The 24,154-nt window shown below is 39.2% G+C and overlaps 1 pseudogene; it reads left to right on the top strand.

Annotated features, from left to right (window-relative positions):
* Positions 1-1,609: 1,609 nt before the first annotated feature.
* Positions 1,610-22,758, top strand: LOC109444543 (Y-box-binding protein 1-like; annotated as a pseudogene).
* Positions 22,759-24,154: the final 1,396 nt, after the last annotated feature.

Here is a 24,154-nt window from a genome sequence, read left to right as displayed (position 1 = left end):
ATCATTGAATCATGGGCTCCTGCAATGCTGTGAGCATTGTTCCTTCCTTAATTAAATCCCTTGGGTGAAAGGATCTTTCCAATCAAATTGTGGAAAGCTCTGCAGAGATAAGCAGATTAAAGAGAAGAAAAATAGGGTCTGCCAATTATTTGTTAAAATAGTGGGAAACAGGAACTATCGTGTACCTCTTTTTAAAAGAACACAAATCAAGGAAGTAAAAAAAAATCCTAATAGTCATCTGCATTGTCTTCTCCACAAGGCAACAGATTTTTACAGTTTTTTTCAAAGCCTTTGAAGACAGAATCAATGAGCTTCATTGCAGTACAGAGAGTTTCTCAGACTGTCAAAAAAGAGAAAGCCAGCATTCACCAGTATTAAATTGAGCGTTTTCTCTTATCACAGTCAGTATGCATTCCCTTGTCTTTATAATATTGCACTTATTATCTTGTCTATTTTGCTGTTATTAACTAAATGGAAGTGCATGCAGACCTAAAAATTAGTTTATTTTTATATAATTTGTTCTCACTTTCTTTTTTTTTCTCTCACAGAAAATGAGTTGGGGTGTGTTGCATTGTTCTTGTTATTATTCCTAATAATTATTAATAAAAATTAATTTTCATATTTATGTATACAGGACTATTTAATCAAGTTTTAAGACTTTGCCAGTTTATCCATCTTTTGTTATCGGTATATATTGAGTATTACAATTTTAATGCAGTTTTTCCTTTCTTAAGGAGAAAATATTTTTGGCACCCTCTGTATTTCTCATTTCAGTAATTCGTATTTGTGACACTTAAGGAGGATTTGTGTAGGGAAGGGGGCAGCAGCATCCTCAGCCATAAAGAAGCCCAATAAAAGTGACTGTCATTGCTTTTCTACTGCAAAGGCATGAACAGGATCAAAGTGGAAAAGGAGGCAAAAGAAATGCATACTGACTTTGGTAAGAAAAAACAGTTAAATACTAATGAATGCCAATTTCTTTCTTATTTAACAGTCTGAGAACAAAGTAATAAAAGTAATGATAATATTTTTTGAATAATGGTGATAGGTTGTCATTTTGCTGAATCTTTTCTGTGGGCTTCCTTAATCTTACTCTTAATCTTCTAATAATCTTTTTAAATAGGTAGCATTGTTATCCCGTTCAGAAAGAAGAAAACTGTGGCTTAAAGAGATTTAGTGACTTGTCTAAGGTTACCCGTGAAGCAAATGGATAAAACTGTGATTGGAACCTGGGTTAACTCCAAACTCTCATGGGACTGTCCTAAAAAACGCTCATGCATTTCCATTCTCAGAAGGAGAGGGGTGGTACCCACTCCAGAATTTACCTTCCCGTGCCACATCTTATTTGGGATAAAGTCAATGTAAACTGATAATTACGTTCTTCAAATTTTGAATTTGTTCAGTATTTTCTCTCACATAAGTGAATTTTAATCTTATAAAATCAACAAACTGGTTTCATACCACAAGGTTCTAACTTTAAACAGTGGAAATTACATTCTGTCAAAAGCGGACTTCTCTGAATTACTGAGCGTCTATAACAAATTTGGTCTATTTTCTCAACGAGAGTGACTGATGGCCAGGAATAAGCTACAACCATTCTCAGACGTGCATGGACGAGCCCGCTTTTAATTCTCGTGGAACATCACGAGTACAGATTCCAAACATTTCCTAAACCTATAATTGATTTGCTTTTGGCCGGTTTGGGGGGTTAGGGGGCAGATATGCAGCATCTGCTAACCAGGCTGCATCAGTGAAGGAATTCAACAAAGGTCTGCTGGATACCTGTTCTGTAGTTAATAATGTGATAAATGTCATGAAGAACACCGGAGAAATATAAGCAAAGGTTCTTGCCTTTGGAAATTTCACAATCTAAATGGATAAAATGAAACACATTCATAAATGAGAAAAGCATGCAGTGAAATGATAATCACATGTAAGAAATAATACAGTGCTGAAGGTACTGAAAAATAACTATAGGCTGAATTATATATTTATTCATTTATCAAATAGTAATCCAGCATTTGTCAGGTAATATGGGATTCCAAAGATAAATCAGATATGGTCTCTGCCTTCTAGTCTAGAAGAGTATAATCTAGTTGGAAAAATGTGTACCTACAAACAAAAATCCCTATAGTACAAGACAAAATACGATGTGTCTTAGAAAAAGATCTGATATGGAAAATCAGAGACCCCTTCATGAAAGAGGTTCCGAGTAAGCTTATTTTAGGGCCTGAAGAGGCTTTCAGTGGGTACAGAGTGGGGAGAGAGTTCCAGGAGAAGGAAGATTATGCATGCGAGCCTGTGTATACATACATAATTATAAATACATTTTTTTAAATTAAGAAAGAACTGCACACAACTTTAGCTGGCTCTATGGGTTGGGGGAATGCAGGGGCTTTTGGTTTACTTCTTGACAAATTTCTGAATTTTCCAAGTTCTTGGCCATACACATACTTTTCTTCATACTCAGAAAAGAATTTCTTTTCATTTTCAAAGTATTTTCACATTCTTGGTAATAAAAGATGAAGGCTGAAACAAAGAACAGATAAGCAGATATCCTTCTTGCTTGTTTAAGGTAGGTACAAGGCACCATGGGGATGGGTTAATGTACCTCTCTCATCTGTTATCACTGATCCCACATCAAAGGAACTAATCTCTTCCATGTTGAGCTATAAGAAAGAAGTGTAATCTTGAGACCTTTCCAAAGCTTACTTCCTTTTATATAAACTTTTTCAAAGTCTATTTCTACTTCCCCACAGTTATTCTGTATTGTCACAAGCCTAGAAAAAGCCCTCAGGAACCTGTGTCTTAGTTCAGGTACCCTGGAAAACAAGCCTGAGACAAGACTAAAGTGTTGATGCTTTATTGAAAGATGCAATTGCTGAACAGTAAGAGAGACATTACCAGTAAGGTGATACATTACCATGCCAGCTACTGCTTTACAAGCCACAAAGAGACACAGCTGGTCACTAAGATGTACTAACATCTCCAAGCAAGCTGTGTAGAAAACTATGCCTCAGGACCATCTACAAGAAGGAAGAAGGGAGCAGAATTTATCTGATGGCTTCCCCTCCCCATCTACTATTTCCCATTTGGTCAGTTTCTCCATAATGAACTCTTCTGATCAGCTAGTCTGTGTTATTTGTCTCCTTTTGGCAGCAATGGGGAAAGCCAGGTCCCATCCACTGCAGCATGGAGTTTGTTCTGAGTCCAGTGAAAGAGAAAGGAGCTGAGGTTCACGGATCAGAAGTGGTTTGGAACTGGGCTCACACCATGGTGGGTGCCATGGAGCCTGTCCTAGGAGAAATGCAGCTCTGGTGGTGTTGGCAACTGGCATCCCATGAGCCAGTGGCTCAAGGCCCATACACTTACCACTTTGAGAGAATCTAAGGTAGTGCTTAAAATGTGTCTGCCACAGCTTATTATCTTAGCCTGGATTTCCTCTGGAAAAGCAGAGCCCGAGACAGAGCCCATATGCAGGTCGTTATTTGGGATGTGATTCTGAGCAACAGGAATGAAGAAGTAGTGGGAGTGAAACAGAAAAAGAGAGAAAACAAACGTGACTGTTCATCCTGGCTTGGTCACTACCGTGGGCCCCTGGGCCTCAATCCTTCTGGAGCCTTCTGAGAAGTCATGTAGAATATGCCTCAGAGTTGAACACCTCAGGGACAAAAGAGGGGGCATCTATCTGCTGGCTCCCATTTCCCGTTGCTCAAGCATTGCCCATGGGAGGCTGACTCCCTTGCTCTGGCAGATTGTTCTTATGTAGATACTGGTTGGATTCCACAAGCTTCTGAGGCAACAGCATCAGGAAACCCTGAGGCAGAAAGTTGAAGCTCTATGGTATAACTGAGGGGAGGTCATATCTGCACAAAGTTGGTTGCTGCAGGAACAGCTGAGGTAAAATTGGGCCAAGAGGGTATGAGGAAGGGTACGAGATGTGTCTGCCACACCTGTCAACAAGCATTTCAACAGAATTTCTCTTCACTTTTACTTTCAAGAAATGGTTTGATTTGTAATTGTCAATTGATAATTTTTATTGTTATGGTATTTAATATGTAGCCCTATAAATAGATTACTTGTATTTTAACAGAAATTAAGCCATAAAACATGTAGTTATGTAAATTAGGTTTATATTAAGATAGTTAAACAGGAGAAGTATTTTTCTCTTTCCTCTGAAAGAAAAATCTAGGAAGGAAGAAAACTTACTTTTACTGTACTAAAAGTCATGCCCTATGCTGGGCATTTTGAAATATTTTAACTTTCCATAAACTCTATGAGAAAGTATTGCAATCCAGATATGACCCGGGCCTCTCTGTCCCTCAGAGATTTCAGTTTAATAGGCTTAAAGTCCTTTCTACAGGATATAAAGCATGTAAAGCTCAAGCACAAGCCCCAAAATTCTAGTGACTTCCAACTTTACTTCTGTAGTATCTCCTCTGTCTCAGCCCCTTCTTCTGAGAGTAACACCTCAGTAAGCTTCCTTCTTGCAGAGCAGATGAAATTCTGCCCTTTGGATGTGAACACCTAAAATACCCACTCACACTCATGATTTCAGGAGTTTAGTTTGAGTTTTCAAAGCTTGAGGAATAATGAAAAGGGATCACATCATTACTCAGACCTCTGCCTTCTCTCTGAATTCCCACATAGCCTGCCCCTTTCCAAAAGCTTGTTCCACATACACGACCCCCTGACTTCACACACCCTCTGAGATCGGCGTTGGGGGAGGAAGCCTCCTGGCTTTGGACGCAATCTCATTGGCGGCTGCCTGATCCAGCTTGTCAGCCTTCCCCATCTCTAGTAGGACACTGCTGAATAAAATTACATCATTTCCACAACAGTAGTTCAGCCAAGAAAATACATACTGACTGTCTGTTCTATTATACATCAAGCTCTGTGTAAGAACCAGAAATCATGGGCAACATTCATGCTCACACAGTACTCAGAAGAGACAAATATAATCATGTTTCAGAACGATACATTCAGTAACATAAGCACTTTCATGCAATAGAAGAAATAATTGACTTTGTCTGAAACAGTCAGCAAGGCTTCCGAGAGGAGTTAATGCCTAAGATACGCTTTAAAGATGAATATGGGTTTATCATATGTAGAAAGAATGGAAGAGCAATCTAGAGACCACATAATTTATAAAGGCAGACAGGTAGACGGCCCCATGCTATGCTAGAAGGAATTAACAAGTTTTAAATTGATGGATGGAAAGCACAAAGGGAAAGAACTGTGAAATGAATTAGAATAAGTAGATGATGACCAGATAATGAAGTCCGGAGTCATGCTAAGGAGCTTGGACGTCTCCTATAGATGATGAGGGCTAGTGAAAGATTTGAAACAGGAGAGTGACATGGCTAATTTTACATCACTCTGGTTACTGTGTGGAGGACCTGAGGCCAGTGAGAACAAGGGCAGAAGACCCATTAGGACTCTACTGCAACAGCCTAAGTAAAAAGCTATTAGGTTCTAAACCCAGGCAGTGACATTGAGGATAGAAATTAAAAAAACACAGGTTTAAGGCTAATATAAAATAATATTGCATGTCAACTATAATTTTAAAAATATATAGTCACAGGATGTAAAGTACAGCATAGAGAACATAGTCAATGGTATTGTAATAGCTATGAGGTGTGATTAAACAATATGGTGAATGTTTAAATTTTAAAAATTAATTACAAAGACACATTGCCATTAATCCCCTTCAAAATACTCCCCCTCGCTTTGAACACACTTATCCAATTGTTCTTGCTACTTTCTGAAGCCGTTCTGGAAGTCCTCTTTCATGAGTGTATCTAGTTGTGCTGTCATAGCTGCCTCAGTGTCCTGAATCATTTTAACGTTGGGGAAGAGCCAGACGTCACATGGTGCCAGATCTGGTGAATAAGGTAGATGAGGACACTCCATAATGTTTTTATTTGACAGAAATTGCCATATACCAGAAGTGATGTGTGACACGAGCATTGTCATGATGGAGAATGATTTACGGCACACTTTAAAACATACCTTCTCTCAACGGTAGCTTACACCTAACTGACTACATGGAACAAGTTGAAACTTGTCACTTAGTTACTAAGGTTCGACACGCCGCTTCCCATATTGAGGATTTTCCGTTGGATGGCACTTGGCAGCAGCATTCAGTGTATTTTGTGATCAAAACAGAAAGACTCTGTGTCATACATCACTTCTAGTACGGCAATTTCTGTCCAATAAAAACATGACAGTGTGTCCTCATCCACCTTATTCCCTGGATCTGGCACCATGTGACTTCTGGCTCTTCCCCAAAGTCAAAATGACCATGAAAGGTAAACATTTTGAACTGATTCAGGACATCAATGCAGCGCAACTAAAGACACCCAAAGTTCTTTTCCAAGAGCATGGGATTTGAACCACAGCCTGAATTAGCAACATTAGTTTTTTTTTCTATTGTTTAGTGAAGGACAGCCTAAGAAAACAACAGAGGAGTTAATATGTAGATCATCTACTACTTTTCTTTCTGATATGAATTTCAATGAAAAACTTGACAAGTAGAAATCAACATGTGATAAATACCAGAAAAGCTGCTGTTTGTTTTGGGAGGCTATGCTTACTGAAATAGCTAATGAGTTGAGCATACCTTGTATACCAAATCCAGTTCAATTTTACTCTTTAAGGATGTGGCTAGATCTTTTCACAAAATCAAAGCCTTTGATAATTCATAACTTTGATATAAATGATATGAAATTATTTAAAATATTACTTGGAAAGAAGATAAAATTGTATCCTGTGCTATAATTAAAACTATATAAATAGCAGTTGGTATGTATGGACAAAAATTGACAGAAACTATAGAAAATAAACATCAATTGTTGAGGAGTCTTTTTCATTGATAATATTTACATTATTATTTCATTACAGTAATGTTCATTCAATACATTCGCCCTCTTTTTCTGTGTTTTTTAATCTACTCATGACCTTTCCCCTCCCCTTTGAATTGAAAAAAACTTCTAAAGACAAGAAATATTATTATGATTTATTATGTAAGGAATTTTTGTCTAAAATATGCCTCAATGTCTTTTTAAAATTAGAATCAGAATTCATTTAATAAGTGAACTGAATCAACAGAACCCACTAACCTGGCTCATCCCCAACTTTTGTTTCGATTTCAAGGATAGGCGCACAAACGTGCGCACAAACACACATTAATCCAATTACCTACTCAGGCTTTTGGATTTATAAATAAGTTATTCAACTCTAAGATTAAAGCTTCTTATGGCAGATTTCTTTCTGCATTGATGTTAAAAGAAGTGCACATATAACTTTAAATCTTAAACAAACACCCTTTGATAATAAGAATGCAATTTCACGCACAGCAAGAAGAGGGAATTCTTTTACTCAATTCCACTTTTGTCCTAAGAAGACTGAGTTTATAGTTGTTTTTCTCATGGAGGCATGTTCCCACTTTATACACTTCTTTCAGCCAACCCAAAAATTTTGTGGAAAAAAAGTAGTGCAGTGCGCCATACTCTCAGTTTATATCTTAGAACACAACTAATTACATCATGTTAAAATTTATTGTGTGTGTTTCTGTTTCAACCACAAAACTGAGAGTAATTTTAGAGAATTTCTTATATTTGTCATTATACCCACAATGCCTAGAGTGGTACCTGGCATTATGAACAGAGATTATTAAATGGCCATAAGTAATTGCAAATAGAAATCATACGTTATTAAGACCCCACCCAATGATTCGTGATAATAATTAATGCTAATATTTACAAAGTTCCAAGAATTATGTTAAGCACCATTTTCTTGAATCCTCATTACAAGTCCATGGGACTGACATCATTATTTCCCTCATTTTGCAGATGAGGAAACAAATTCCAAGAGATGAATAACTTATTCAATGACCTATGAATAGGAAATGGCAAGGTCTGGATTTAAACTCAGACATTTTGAGTCCATTCTTACCCAGTATAGTAAGCGGCCTGTCTTTAATGCTAAGGACAGCATTTCTGCAGAAAACAGGAATACTCTATTTCCTCTACATAGCAGAGGCACAGAAAGCACAATGAGAAAACAGTTGCTGTCAGTTTCTGGACTGTACCTTCAAATTTTCAGACCTCATTTTTGGGTCATGGAAAGTACAAAAGAAAGTCACCCCCTACAGCTCTGAGCTCAGGAAATTCCTCCAGATCTTGCCTTTTTTTCTCCTGCTCTTTGCCAGGATAGGTATTGACTCTCCATCCTGACTCATACTTATCATATTGCTCTCAATTTTAACCCAATAACACAGTTCCTGAGTGTACATTCTCTACTGATTCAAAACCCCATTGGTTACACCAAGTGCCACAGCCGTAGGTCCTCTGTTGAACCTAGGGATTCATAATCACCACCTCTCCCCCATTGATTCCATCCCACAAACACTTCCAGGGAGGGACACCAGCCACCCAGAGTTTTCAGTTTTCTTTCAGAATGCTCAAGTAACCAGAAATTCATTCACATTTTCTTTGACCCTCTCCAAATTTTATTCTTTATTCTAAAAAAAAAGTACATAGTAATTCTTAAAGATGAATCCAACCATAAAATTTACATACATTAGGTCTTCACTTCACCAATGTAACATTCCAACCAGTGAACCTGTTAGAATAGATTCTCAAGCCCCACCCCAAACATACAGAATCAGAATCTTCATTTTAGCAAAATCCCTAAGGGTTTACACATGAGGTTTTACACATTGAAGTTTGAGAAGCATTGCATAAGTGACAACTTATCTTTACTGAACTTCTAAAACATTTTCTACATCCTTATTACTACAAAGTATGTTCTTATTTCTAAATAATTCCTCCAGTTCATCCCAACGTATGTTCCCTTGTGTAACTGGAAAAACAAATCCAATAACACAAAATAAAGTCACCTCATTATTCTATCTAGATTTTTACTTATGTAGAAGTTGGTTGATTCAGGGATGCTACTCTGAATGTTGTTATTTACAGTTCTCATCTTACTTTTCACTGCAGATAATGCCTTTGTTCAAGACAAAAAAATGTTTTGTATTAATCTTTGTAGCTCTAGAGGCTACCACACATCTAGTAGAGAGTGAAGTTGAACCTGTTGTCAAGTAAGCAGAATGGAGAAGGAATCAATGAAAACAAAGTAATTATTGTCATTAAAATAAAATAGGATGAAATCTTGCCTGAGGGGAAAAAAAAGGATGGGACATTAATTTTTCAGTGATTTTCAGGATTATTTCTTGACTCAAATGTTGTTTTGATATGTATGTAAATAAGACAAACTCAACTTTTAAAAAACCTAGTGTGAGGCTGTGAAAATGTAATAGGCATTTTTATACAAAACAGGACCAATAATAATGCATCTTTTACAGCATGTTGTGAGGACCAAACAAGACTCTATACCATCTATAGGTAAAGGGCTCAACAATGTTCTTGACACAAATAGGTGCTGAATAAATGTTAGTTTCCTTCCTTTTTATTGAAGTAAGTCAAATGCATTTACTATATCTTGTTTATTCATTTATTCATTCCACGTTTTAGTGGAGATAAACTATGGGATCAAGAAAGGAGGAATGTCTTTTTTTTTGAGCCTTGAAGGACAAAGATTTTAGCAAACAGAGAAAAAGAAAGGGAATGCAGGTTGAAAGACAACATGGATAATAGCACAGAATTGGGTGTGTTTAGAACACAAGGTAAACTGGAGAATGGTAATAGAATTTGAAATTGAAAAACTAGAAGATGAGGACAAGAAAATGGATACCTGTGAATGCCATAATAAAATATTCGGGTTTTTTGCTGTAGGGTGTTGAAAACCACTGAAGAATGTTGGCATCACTTGTAACTGTCTTCTACCCCTTTTCTTGTCTCACTCTACACAGTCTTCTCTAGACGATCTCATCTACTCTACATCATTATGACAATCTATATAACCCAAATCTACATCTCAAGACCTCTTCCCTGAGTTTAGACTTATGAGTTTATACCATGCAACTGCCTAAAGTCGTCTCCATGTGGAAACATCACAAACATCGTTAAGCTAACAACATAAATATTGAACCTATCTTCTGTCCCCATGGTTCTCTATATTGGACGAATTCTGTTACCATCTACCCAGTTCTTCAAGCCCAATAGTCGGGATCCAGCCTTGATTTTTTTCTTTCTCCCTTATCTTCTATGTCCAATCATAATGTTGTCTAGAATCAAACCCTTAAACTCTTTTGAACCTTCCTATTTCTCTAATCCTAGCTGAATCCACCCAACCCCAAGTCAATGCTGTCTCTCACCTGGACGACTGTAACAGTCTCCGAACTGGCTCTCCACTTCAGCGTTTCCCCTTCTCCACACGGAAATCTATTCTCCACACAGAAATAGAGATGACTTTTTAAAAAGGTCAATCTGAGCACGTTTTTCCCCTTCAATGGCTTCCCTATCACACCTAGAGCAAAATTCCAACTCCTTAAAATGTCTTGCAAGGTCCTGCACAATTTGGCCTGTGTTCATCTTTATCTTTCTTCCCTGCTACTTCCCCACTTTGATTACCACACTCCAGCTTGGCTCTCCTTGTGTCAGGGTCTCCCCACGTGCAGTTTCCTCTTTTTGAAAGCTCCCTTTCCCTTAGCTCACCAGTGTGGCTACAACAACCTCCTTGTGCACCAAGTATGTAACGCCTTATACAATGCCTGTCCTTCTGGAAAGACTGCACAAGAGCAATCTCAACCGTCTCCACCAGTGCCTAGACAATGCCTTACATATAGCAGCTGCTCAAAAAAGATGTGAGTAGAGAGGAATGGCATAATCAGAGCTGTGTCAGATGGGAGGTTGGACGGGACAGTCCAGAGACCAAATTTAGGAAGCTATTGCCGACTTAAATGAGTGCCAGGACTGAATTAGATAAACAAGAAAAAGAGAGGGATATAGTAAAAGCTACTGATGTCTACACCAATATCCTGGAACTAAAATAAAAACTCACCACATAATATCTTGTCATGAAGACATGAAATGGGACTAGAAGTATTGCCCTATATCTGGACTGTGTAGACAAGACCAGTGTCTCTAGAGCATCTCTTAAGGATTCTACAGTCTTCCCCATTCTCCCTGAGAAAGAAGTCCTAAAATATAGCCTACATTTCAGGACTTTGCAAACCTATTCAGTTCATAACAACTGCTTATAACTCTTTTCCCTGCCTTAGAAAATGGCCCAGAAGTTTTCAAAAGGCTTTTTAATCTACCTCAAGACAGAATCTGGTTACTTGTCCTTCTAGAACCACGATATTATTTCTTGTATTACATTTGATGCAAAACTAGAGGGAAATACCTAGTAATGTAAAATAAAGCCAACAATATTGTTCAGTATTGCTATTGGTTCATATCTAGTTTTGAAAAGTTATTTGTTGCAGAAATATTTTTTTGGTGGGTGTCTTTACAACTGTGGGCACTGATCACTCAGTAGATAAATTATTATGATATTTGAAGGGAAAAGTATATTATTATTGAATAAGCTTTTCATCAAATCCCAGCAAACTAAGAATTTGGTGATAAGCTTTTAAAAATAATTTCAGGGCTTTGAGCTTCTGTGGTGAAAAAACTAAATATCAGGATAAATAATAGATCTTCATTCCTATCTATTGCTCTGGACCCATCAACTTCATTAAAAAAAAAAAAAAAAAAAAAAGCTAACAAAAGCTTTTTAGAATATTTGTGAGTTAGGATTAAAGGTAGTGATGGTATTGAGCAAAGACTTATTCAATGACCTTGGGAGAGTCATGTCTCTCCCTTAGTTGCCCTATCTTTCAAAATAAAAACTAGATGATCATTAAGGTCTCTTGCCCTTGAAAAAATTATCTCACAGTCTAAAGAGACGCAGACATCACAAAATAAATATTCGTCGATCTGTGTGATGTGTACAACAATAAAATTGGACAGAAACTAGGCATTATGTCTCCCTAGAGGTCTTGGGGGGAAAAAGTCTTCAAAAGTAAATTTAAAAAAGGCTCTTTAGCTGAAGTCTTAAAGGACAAATAACAGGAGCTGAACAGAATGACAAATACATGCCGGGCAAAATAAAATTTGGGCAAAGGCGTGGGGGCCTGAAACATCACGTGGTTTTATGAAAGCAAGACCTTTGTGGTAGCTGAAGCAAAGCTTGGTGAGACAGGCTGAAACCAGAAGAGTGGATGTAGATTGGATAGGAACTGGGAGGGCAGGTGGGCATTAAGGTAGTTTAAGGAAGGAAAAAAATACAAGCAGCTTTTCACTCTGGAATAATAACAAAGGATGCAGAAAAAGTAGGAGAGATCAGATGCTAGAAGACCACCTAAGACTATTGTTATTGTTAATCCATGATTGTAACCAACAGAAATCTGAGAATATGTGGTTCTATGGTTCCTAGCAGTAATAAAGCACTGCTCCTAAAGCCAGCCATTCTTCTACCTAGTATTATGATTTTTTTAAAAAGCAATGTTTCAACCTTCTCAGGTCTTAGTGTCCCAAAAGTATACAGAGGAAAATATATCTAGGATGGTTGTCTGAAAAGTCATTATTGGATTGATAGCACCATTTTTTTCTGGGAAGATACAAAAATTTATTGACATTGGTGATAGGGAAACGTCTTATGAGACATCCCAGATACATGGCTTCTATTTAATATAGTCACCCATTATAATATAATGACACAATTTCTTCCACAGACAGGTAACTCCAACCAAATAATGAGTAAGCAAACAAACCAAAAAGAAATAGTGCCAGGTGAGGAAACACTTAGGGGTCCACTGTCAGAGAAGTGGAAGCTAAAAGAAACTCAGATACTTCCCCAGAGAGTCTTCTGGAAGGAGAAGTTATTGTGTTTAACTAAAGGTTTATTCACTAACTAAATTATACTGCAAATATTCAATAAAGCAATTCAATAGAAAATTAACTATCGATGCATTCAGGCTGAATTTTTTTCACACTTTGGAAAATACCAAGTCCTATTACAAGCACTGAGGATAACAAACATGGCTCTGAGTTTAACTTTTTCAAAATTTGAAAAGGAAAAAGTGGGCTACAAAGTGAGAAAGAAATCATGCTTATCTCTGGGTATGCAAATCAGAAAAAGGGAAGAAGGAAAAGTCAGACCTGAGAGGACTACATAAGTGATGCATTTGTGAAATTAGACTTTTCTTATAAAAGGTCTCTTGCACCGTTTAAGTTTTGTTTTAAAATGGACTGAAGGTCTTCAAAGATTGCAACTGATAAGTACGTCTTCTGACCTTGAGCCAATGCAGAGGTGATTGGATTGAATCACCGATGTAATTTACATGCAATTAACAGATGCTTTTTGTGAAAGGAAACCACCAAGGAATTTTGTTTTCATGTTAGATTAACAACCTCCTCCTTTTCCCTAAGAAACCCAGTAGTTTCTCCATGTTATTTATTCCCTATCCATCCCAGTTCTCTTTTCCCATCCAAATTCTCCCATTAGTTCTTTCCCTCTATTACCCTATGTTCTGCTTTCTTCATCTCCCTTTCATGTCCTTCCCATTTATCGTAGTTCAGATACCTGCAGAAACAGACTCTAAGACAAAGATTCAAGTTCAAGTAGGTGACTTAGAAAGTGCAGGAAATACCTGTAGAGAATCAAGAAAGAAGGTTATAGAAGAGAAAGCTGTCAGTAAACAGTGTGTATCATGTAAGTTAACACCGTGGGTAACGAGTTTTAATCGACTGGAAAATCATGTAAAATCACATCCTCAGCTGAGGGTAAGGAAGCTGTGTTTGTCCTCCACCCCTCAGCAGTCACTGGCTGAGGGCTGCTACTAGGGAAGTTAATTCCCTGCTATGTCAGGGCTGCCAAACTCTCAGTCAGAGAAGTCTTCCCTGGCTGGGGAAGAGAGGCAGAGATGCAGAGACTGGCAGCTGGAAGTGGCAGAAATACATTGACGTGATAAAGCTCTAGTATGGGGTACTAAAAACTGTCACCATACCTCTCCTCTTTCCCCAGATTCTGTTTCCACATATCATAAAAATGACCTCTCTCAATGGTAATAAGGTATTAATAGCTGGCAAAACAAATCAGGAGAAGCCTTTTATTTTAAGAAGCAGTCATCAGAGGGCTTTGGGGTATGGCTAGTGGTAACATGTATGTTCCAAACCTAGATATCCACAGTTTAGAACGTTCTACAAATCTCAGAAAATCAGGAAGCCAGTTACAGCCACAATGCTTCTATAGAAGCCTTGATGGACAGCTGCCAGATGACAGAGCATCACGGAGAAACCCTAGTATCAGGCAGCAAAGGTCACTGGCAAGAATCACTACGCATTATCTGCCTTCATTTTAGGGCTAAATGCTATGTTGGCAAAGGTGGATTTTTTTTTTAATTAGCATCTGTCTACCTTTTTATAGTATTTGGCAGAGAAGGTCATTTTGCATGCTGCCTATAAGTATAAGTTGGGTATTAGAACAACCAAATATGAATGCCCATTTTTCTTCTTACTAACCGTTAAGTCTCTCAATCTCTCTATGTCTCTGTTTTTCTATCTATGAAATGAGGATAACAATCCTTCACAGGGTATTGCTATATATATATATACACACACACACACACACACACACATATATATATATATATATATATATATATATATATATATATATGTGTGTGTGTGTATATATATATATGTACATATATATGTATATATATATATATACACATATAGATATATAGATACATATATCAGCCTGCATAGCCTGTCCCACCAGCTCTCACAATTATACTCATAAGCTCTAACCCAATAATAAATAATAAATCCCTCATGCTGTGTCCAAACATGACTGACACATGGTAGTTATGTGCCAGGATATTAAAATGAAACTATTCAAGACTCAGTTGTACCTAAATGTGCTATATATACACTTTCAGAGAATAAATAATAATGTGAGATGTCTGAGATAAAGACAGATGACAGCAAAAATGATGATGTCATTCTTCTATAATCCTTCGGGGCTTTCTCAATACACTCAAAATAAAGTTTAAACTTATTTATATAGCACACAAGGACCTTCATGGTCACAAACTCCACCATCCAGCCAAACTGGAACTGCCTTCAATGACTCTATTTTTCTCCTTTTCTCTCTTCTTCTCCCCTCCCCCCTTCCCTTTCTATCCCCCTCTCTTCTCATCGCTCGCCCTGCCCTCTCCTCCTCCTTCTCAACCTTCTCATAAGCACTTCCATCTATAACACCCTGCTCTCCTAACACACACACACACACACACACACACACACACACACACACACACCCTCTTTCACCTTGCTAATCTCAACTTATACCTTACTTCTTTTAGAATATCTAACCTGGCTCCAAAAATTTGGTTTATAAGCAGTCCCCTAAGCATTCCTTATTTTCTCACCTCCTGGTTTTTCGATCTCTCCCCTTACCACCACCTCACCTTTGTTCCCGTGATTCCCAATGAGCTCTCAGAACTTAGATGCTACTGCTCCCTAAAACTTTCACTAAACTACATTAAGTTCCCTTCCTATGAGACACTTACTCCCATCGTAGTCTTTATCTCACAGTTGGAATTGGTGTTTATTCAGCTGTCGTCCCTAGACATTGAACTCTCTAGCTGCCATTTGTGGTAGATGCTGTGATGTGCTGCCCAGATCTCCCTTCGAGAATAAAAGAGAGTACTGAAGTTTCTGGGAGAGCTGCGGGCAGAGAGCCCTCTGTTGTCAGCTGCTTTAGGGATTATGAACAGTTGAAAACTGAAAAGAGCCACCTTACTCAAAGTTGCATCAGGGATGACCAACACTGATACAGATGTATAAGGCCCAGTCTTCTTGCCGCAGTGCAGGGCAGCTAAAGGGTCATTCTTCAGAACTCCCGTATGGCTGCCTGAGCTCCCACTGAGATGGCCTCACAGGTCATCCGCTCTGTCCACCCCATCCAGCTCTTTCCCTTTCCTTCCACAGGTACTGATTCTAAGAACACTCCCCAATATACCTCCTGTATAATAATATGTGTCTCAGAGCCTGCCGTACGGAGATCCCATTCTGCAACAGCCTTGTCCGAACCACTTTTAGCGCAGGGCCTAGGATGGGGTGTTGTTCAGTAAATACTGGCTGATTAAATGGAAGACATAGGTAGTGAAGACCCCAAGAGTGCAGAACTACTGAAAGAAAAGGGGGTCAAAGCGGAAGGGTACTATTCAGCTGCCTCAAATACTTCAAGTGATCTCTAGAAGTCTGAAAATATGTGATTCCAGAGTTACACAAACTGATCTACCCTCTACAAAGCTGGATGTTGCTATAACCCCAGCCAGTAGCTCCTTTGGGATGATTTAATTATATAAGGACACACTGCCTGAAGAAACCAAATTCTGGCCTAGGTAACTCATGTTTCCGAAAAAGTACTGACAAGTTAACCAAAAACTCTATGAAAATCCATTATTAAATGACAGCAGAAGGAAAAGACATTCTAGGGAGATGTTGGTAAAGGAAGAACCAAAAACAAAACAAAAAAGTATTATTTATAGTCAGGAAGCAATAAGAAGTTCACACTGTGTGGAATTCACAACAGAAAGTGATGGAGGATGAGGTGGGAATCATAGGACTGAGCTATAGATAGAGAAGTTAGTTTTTTAAAAAATTAGCATCAAAATATCTTAAACTTTCATTGAAGTTAATAATGACATTTATTTACAAATCGCATTAGTTACTTTTTCATTTTGATTCCATTTTCCAAAGAATGATTTGTCATTGAAATCATTAAATTCATGTTTCCTGAATTATTCCTTCTAAATCTAATCTAGTCTCAAAGATTGAGTTATCATCCTAGCACATTAGACTCAGATACTTTCTTACTAATCATTTAACGCAAGAAATTAAGTCTATTAAAAAGCAGAAGATATAAAATGTGATAGATGGGTGAAGGCAAAGTTTTGTTGTGATATCTAGGCAATAAAAATCAATATATTGGGTGGCCAGATGGCTCACCTGGTTGGAGCCTAGGCTCTCAACCACAAACAAGGTTGCCGGTTTGACTCCCGCAAGGGATAGTGGGCTGCACCCCCTGCAACTAACAACAGCAACTGGACCTGGAGCTGAGCTGCGCCCTCCACAACTAAGACTGAAAGAACAACAACTTGACTTGGAAAAGTCCTGGAAGGACACACTGTTCCCCAGTAAAGTCCTGTTCCCCTTTCCCAATAAAATCTTTTTAAAAAATCAATATATAATAGTCTGATTCCAAATATTGTGAATATTGTTGGAAGACAAATGTTTGCAAAATAACTCTACATCCTTCTAAAACTGCGAAGTACAGAGGCTTACACGGAAAATTTCCAGCATCCTGTCCATGTAGTTGCATCCAATAAAATAAATAGCCTTCATTTGATCTAAATCATAGCAGTTACTACAATCTAAAATTATTTTATGCCTTATTTAATTATCTATATATGTGTCTCCCTACCTACCTAGAAATATTAACTCCAGGAAAGCAGAAGTTATGTTTGCTATTGTTGTGCTCCCATTTTATCTCCAGCACCTACTGCAGCACCTCTTTCACAACTTACACTCAATAATTAATTGGAGGATAAGAATGAATGATTGATGAATAACTGTGAACTGAAAAAAAAAGTCATTTTGGAGGATTTAACTATATTGCCAGCAACCTAGAGATACTGATGAAACTAAATTGGATCTCCTGAAACTTGGTTTTTAACTCTTGATCATCTCTTATTAACTGGAATGATGAAAAATCACATCTATTTAAGTTTCACATGCTATTTGTCCTATAACAAAATAGCATCCCCAGCAGCAAGATGGAGTGGAAGCAAGGAAGACTGGATGATACATCAAACCATTTTATAAATTAGGATTCTTTGGTGTCAAGTGACAGAAACCCAGTGGTAACTTAACCAAAGGGAAATTAAGCCACCAAAATGAAAATGAAACAAAACCAGACAAAACCAAAACTAACCAAATAAACAAAAATTCTCATTGGTATTTTGATTGGAATACATTGAATTTATAGACCAAATTTGAGGAAAGCCAACATATTGACTATATTGAAACTTATCTATAAAAATGTGTCTCTTCATTTAGAGATCTCCTATAATATAGTTCAACAAATTTTAACATTTTTCTTTGTAAAGGTATTCCATGTCTTTTGTTAGAGTTATTTCTAGATTTTTCTACACATACATACACACAACTATGTATCAACATTTAAGTGATATTTTAAAATTAAATATTCTCATGGTTATTTGCTAAATACATGAATATTAAATTGAACAATGTACATTGATTTTATATCTTGTATCAGCCAACCATAGATGTGTAACAAACCACCTCAAAATTCAATGGCTGTGTTCCTGTGCCTCTTTTATGAGAAGAAAAGATATATATAGTAGCCCCTCTTTCACTTCCGTGAGATATGAACTCTTTGGTCCATTATCTTGCACACTGTATGAATCTGAATAATTGGTAGGTGGATTTGATCATCAAAGCAAGCCATAACATTTAGTTCTAAGCCCTGTTCTAAGTGAAACAGGGACACGGAAGATCGTGTCTTCCAAAATACTACAATAATATCTCCCATCCATCATGCTCCTCTGCAGTGACCTGACCACTAACTCATCAAGAGGTGGCACTTCTGTTCCTTCCTCTTGAATTTTGGTAAATCTATGACTGCTTTAATGAATAGAATATGGTAGCATTGACTCTCTATGACTTCTGAGGCTAGATCATAAAAGATGACGACATCTGCCCTGTTCACTGAGACATTCACATTTAAAGCTTTGAGCCACCCTGTAGAAAGTCCAACTAGCCAAAGGCCTCAATGCTGTGAGGAAGCTAAGCCCCATGAAAAGACTGCAGACATACCCAACAAAGGTTCCAGCCAACAGAGAACACCAACATCCAGACATGAGTCCATCCATGGAAATGGATTCTGTAGTTCTCAGCCATTTGAGTTTTCCCAGCAGAAGACCCATACATCACAAAGCAGAGATCTATGCCCACTATGCCCTTATTGAATGGCCACCCCCAAAGAATTTGGGGGCATAATAAAATGGTTGTTATTTTGAACCACTTTGTTCGGAATGGATCACTACACAGCAATAGTAAATGAAACAAGCTTTTAGCCAAACCCTTCTGTGAGTTCCAATAATTGGGGTCTAGAACTTTATTTCTAAATTCTACTGCAAAATGAATCATGTCAGAGCAAGGCTATGAAGAATGCTAGTCTCTAAATCCCAGCCTACTAGTCCAAGGTTTAGAGCACTCATTTGCTCTCAGAATGATGTGTAATTCGGAATCAAGGATTGCCCACTTGGGGTTAGGTCTTTATTGGCAGTCTCTTATTTTTCCAATCAAGGTTCTAACACCTTTCCAACTACTTTGATGTATAGGATCAAGGGAGCCCACAGAAAAGACAGCCATGCAGACCGCATCTCTGAAAAATTGATACAGCCAAACTTCAGACTGAGCCTGGTTCTCTATTACTATAGCTTCATTTAGTGTTTTCTGAAAATATGCTTTGCTCAGATGCTCTTGCAAATTTTTTCTTTTCTTTTTTTTTTTTTTTTTTTAGCTAGGAAAACTTGAAAAAGAAACACAGCAGAAAGAGAAACATGAAGCAGAAAGAGGAGGCTGTTAAAACACTTCATTGTATTGAATAATTAATTGCTCCCCAAAATATAGTTTAGCTGAACTGAACTCACACCTTCTATAGTCTTCCATGTTCTCACGTTGACTAATCCATTTTGGTCCCAAAGGCAGAATTCCTCCAACTTTCTTCTCTGACTACAACAGTAAGAAAAACATCCACCAAGCCTCCCTGTTATACTTTCCTCTTTCAAAGGAATCGCTGAGACTATCACCCCAGTAACTTCACAGTCTTTAAAGTGTTATTTCTTACTTCCAACATGAGTAATTCATACAACTCTAAAAGCCCAGATCCTCATAAAAAATGATTATGTGCAAAAAAGACATTATTTGATTGTAAAACGCTGAAGTTGCTGAGAGGGTTATGGAAAGGAGCCAAAACAATCCTTTGAGGGGAAATGTCTTCCCTGTCTTTTCCTGAAGTTGCTTTTTTTTTCACTTTGGAAGAAAGATGCAAGTGTTTCAGCTTCACAGTTTAAAGGACTTTACCTTGGAGGCAAGAATTCTAGCTGTCAGAATTGGAGGGTAATCAAAAGGCCTCTGCTTGGGAGACATAAGCATCTCCATGCAGGAGAAGAGCAAGTTTCTTGTGCAGTCTGCTGACTACCATATTTGCCTCCTTCTGGAATAAAAGGCCATCCTAGGTTTTTCAGAGGTCTGTGTATTTCTAAAAATTAAACCCAGGTCACTTCTTTTAATGGGAATGTTCTGCCAACTTGTAGCTTTGCTTTCAATGGCTTTCAATGCTCACAGAAGGGTGTTCTGAGGTGGGACAATAAGTACAGAAGAAACCAGAGCACCAGGAAACTTGGACCCTGTAGAGATGGTAAGTCCGTGTCTAGGCTCCAGCAATCTCTCACCCCATTTGCACATACTACTCCTGCGTGCTATTCTATCGTCCCATGAATCTGTGCTGGTTTTCTATTGCTTTGACTAATTGAATGATGGGAAAGTAGCCTTTTGGTATGTCTCAGACCTCTTCATCCCTCAAGAAGCCTTGAATAACCATGTAAGAAATCCAGGTTTTCATTCTGGAGAGGAGGATGAGCCATCACGTGGCGAGAAAAGTCACATGTAGGAGCACTGGGGTATAAATATCCACTGTTTATATTCACTGTTTAGCAGCACTGTGGCTCATCACAAATTATTGAACTTTCCTGAACTTCAATTTCTGAATTTGTAAAAATGAAGATAATACCTGTTTTACTGCTGTGAAAACCAAATGAAATCATTCCCTCTTGTTTTGAGTTTATTGAGCACCTACCATGTGTCAGGCACTGAGGACACAATAAATAAATCATAAATGGTGCCTTACAAGCGCCTACATGCTATAAGACACATGTAAAATCACTGAGCTTAGTTCTAGAGTATGCTTTGAAAAAAATTAACAATAATTACATGGTCTGGAGTCATACAGAGCACTGAAGGGCTATAAAGACTATAACACTTGTCTTTCAGCAGGCTTTAATCTAGTTTAAAATGCAGGACTAACACATAAAATAATAAATTAAGAATACTGACTACATATTATGTTCTAAACTCTACAAATGCTACCCAAGAAATATGAAAACTGGAAAATGTAGTGTGGAGAAGTCGTCCAACGCATGATGGAGGTGAGAATGAGCCAAGCTTCAGTAAGACTAGTACAGTTTGCAGAGGTAGTGATAAGGGAATCTGGATGGAAAACAACTTAAGCAAAGTGATGACTAGAGCAGTCTTGTCAATAGAACCTTCTGCCATGATGGAAATATTCTATATCTGTGCTATTCAATGCATTTGCCCCTGACCGCATGTGGCAATGGCACACTTGACATTTGGCCAATGTGATTAAGGAACTGAATCTTTAAATTTATTTAATTTTAATCAATTAATTTAAACAGCCAGTTGTGGCTAGTGGCTACCATATTGTATGGCATGTGCCCAAAGGACTTGGGGAAAGCCGACCATAATTTTTTCTATTACTGTCATTGATGTCATCCAAGCTCAGTTGACATATTAGTATTTGCCTGCCACTACTTCACCCCAACTATCCACTCCAAAGTATAAAACAGATTTTTAAGAGCTTGATTGGTAGTGGGAGTAGAGAGGGGACCCCAGAGAGCCCTGAGCAGCCCAGGTGCTGCCACAGGCCTAGGATGTTGCCATCACATCCCCCAGAGGAGCCGCAGCTCCCACAGCCAGCTCCCACCACCATCACCGTAACTGTGAGCAGCAAGTCAGAGACCCCACCCTCAGTGCTGCAGACACCACTGGCAGCAGTGCAGGGAGCAGTGGCCTGGGCAGCTTCACATCGGCAGCACCTGCCAGTGGGGACAAGAAGGTCATAGCAAGGAAGGTTTGGGAGCAGTGAAATGGTTCAGTGTAAGAAACGAATATGGTTACATCAACAGGAATGACAGCAAGGAAGGTGTATTTGTACACCAGGATGCCATAAAGAAGAATTACCCCCAGAAAGTACCTTCACAGTGTAGGAGATGGAGAGACTGTGGAGTTTGATGTTGTTGAAAGAGAAAAGAGTGCAGCAAATATCACAGGCGCTGGTGGAGTTCCAGTGCAAGGCAGTAAACATGCAGCAGACCATAACCATTATAGATGCTATGCATGTCATGGGGGTCCTCTATGCAATTACCAGCAGAATTACTAGAATAGTGCGAGTAGGAGAAAGAATGAGGGACAGAGAGCACTCCCAAAAGCTAGGTCTTATAGTGCTGGCCTTACCACAGGCGATGGTGCCACCTTAATACCTGAGGAGACTCTATGGGCCTCAACCACAGTATTCCAACCCTGCTGTGCAGGGAGAAGTGACAGAGCATGCGGACAACCAGGTTGCAGGAGAACAAGGTAGACCACTGAGATAGAATATGCATCTGATTATAGACCATGATTCCACAGGGCCTTCCTCACCAAAGACAGCCTAGAGAGGATGACAATGAAGAAGATAAGGAAAACCAAGGAGATGAGACCCAAGGTCAGCAGCCATCTCAAAATGGCATCACCTACTGACCCAGAGGCCCAGCAAACCCTAAACCACAAGATAGCAAAGAGACAAAAAGAAGCCAATCCACTGGCTGAGAATACCACCACTCTGGAGGCTGAGCAGGGCAGGGCTGAGTAAATGCCAGCTTACCACCTTTACCATCATCTGGTTTAGTCATCCAACAAATAGAAATGAGTATGGAGGAGATCCAAGATGGCAGCCTAGATAAACACTGTGCCTGCTTCCTTCTGTGAACACATTAAAATTACAACTAAGTTATAGAACAACCAACCTGGAGAATCATCTGAAGTCTGGCAGAACAGAAGTTTTATAACTAAGGATATAAAGAAGAAGCCACATCGAGACTGGCAGGAGAGGCAGAGACGCAAAACAAGATGGTCCCAAACCTCTGTATGGCAAATCAAAATTAGGAGAGGGATACCTCAGCTGCAGAGGTTCCCCTGGAGGAACAAAGGACCCCAGCCCCATCTAGGTTCCCCAGTCCAGAGTATTGGTGCCAAGAAGGGGAGCCCCCACAACATCTAGCTATGAAAAATAGTGGGGATTCCAACCATCTGGGTGTGATGGAAGACTGAAGGAAACCCAGACGTCCTCTTAAAGGGCCAGCACACAGACTCACTCGCTTGCAGGAACTCACTTTGGGCTCTGGTGGGGGGACAGTGACTTGGGGCAGGGGGAAGAGTGTCAGACGCATACAGGGAGTAGACTGAGGTGTGTGGCTTCAAGGCCAGGGCTGGAAGACAGTCCCATTTTCCCTGTGACGGGTTCTTCTCCCAAGCAGCTGGCAGGCAGCTGCCATATTTAATGTGTTGAGCCCACCCCCACAGGCCAAATCTGAATCCGATTGGTCTGGTGGGTCCGGGGCTCTGCTCTGCTGACTCACTGAGACCCTGCCCCACACAACTTGCCCAACTCTGGAGGCACTTTCTCCATGAGCAGCCAGCCCTGCCTGCATTGCACTCTTTCATGGAAAACTATCTGAGTCCAGGGGCCCCAGATGACCAGCAACTGGCCTCTGTGCACTCTCAGGCTTTTGCAGAGTAGCTCCAGTCTCAGCACTGGCAACAAACCAGAGTCTGCCTTAATCTGGTGACAACAACACTTCCTACTGTAGTGACTCCTTGAGATCCTGCCTCACCCAATTTACATACCACACGAGGCTTTATCCTCAGCTGAACTTTAATGGAGCTGGCAGGTGTCATCAGGCCTCCAGTTGTCCTGGCTTTTTGCAGAACTACCCCAGGCCCAGTTCTGGTGACAGACATCCGCAGTTTGCATCATGGCCTCTCCCACATGCCTCCAGGTTTAGCATAGGCAGCAAAAAAATCACAGATCACTTTGTAGTTCCTACCAGGTAGTCCCTGGCTGGTCACAGGCAGTGGGTGAACCTGAGCCGGCACCGGAGCCCCTCCCAAGAGGCCCCAGACCCAACACACCTGGAGGCTGGCTTCATACCACAGCAGATTACCACCCAATTAGCCCCACAAGCAGCACACCCAAAGGGCAGTCTCAA

The sequence above is a fragment of the Rhinolophus sinicus genome, chromosome 5 (genome assembly GCF_057876585.1).
Source record: "Rhinolophus sinicus isolate RSI-liver-muscle chromosome 5, RSI-T2T, whole genome shotgun sequence".
NCBI lineage: Eukaryota > Metazoa > Chordata > Mammalia > Chiroptera > Rhinolophidae > Rhinolophus > Rhinolophus sinicus.
This window is presented reverse-complemented; position numbering and strand designations above follow the sequence as displayed.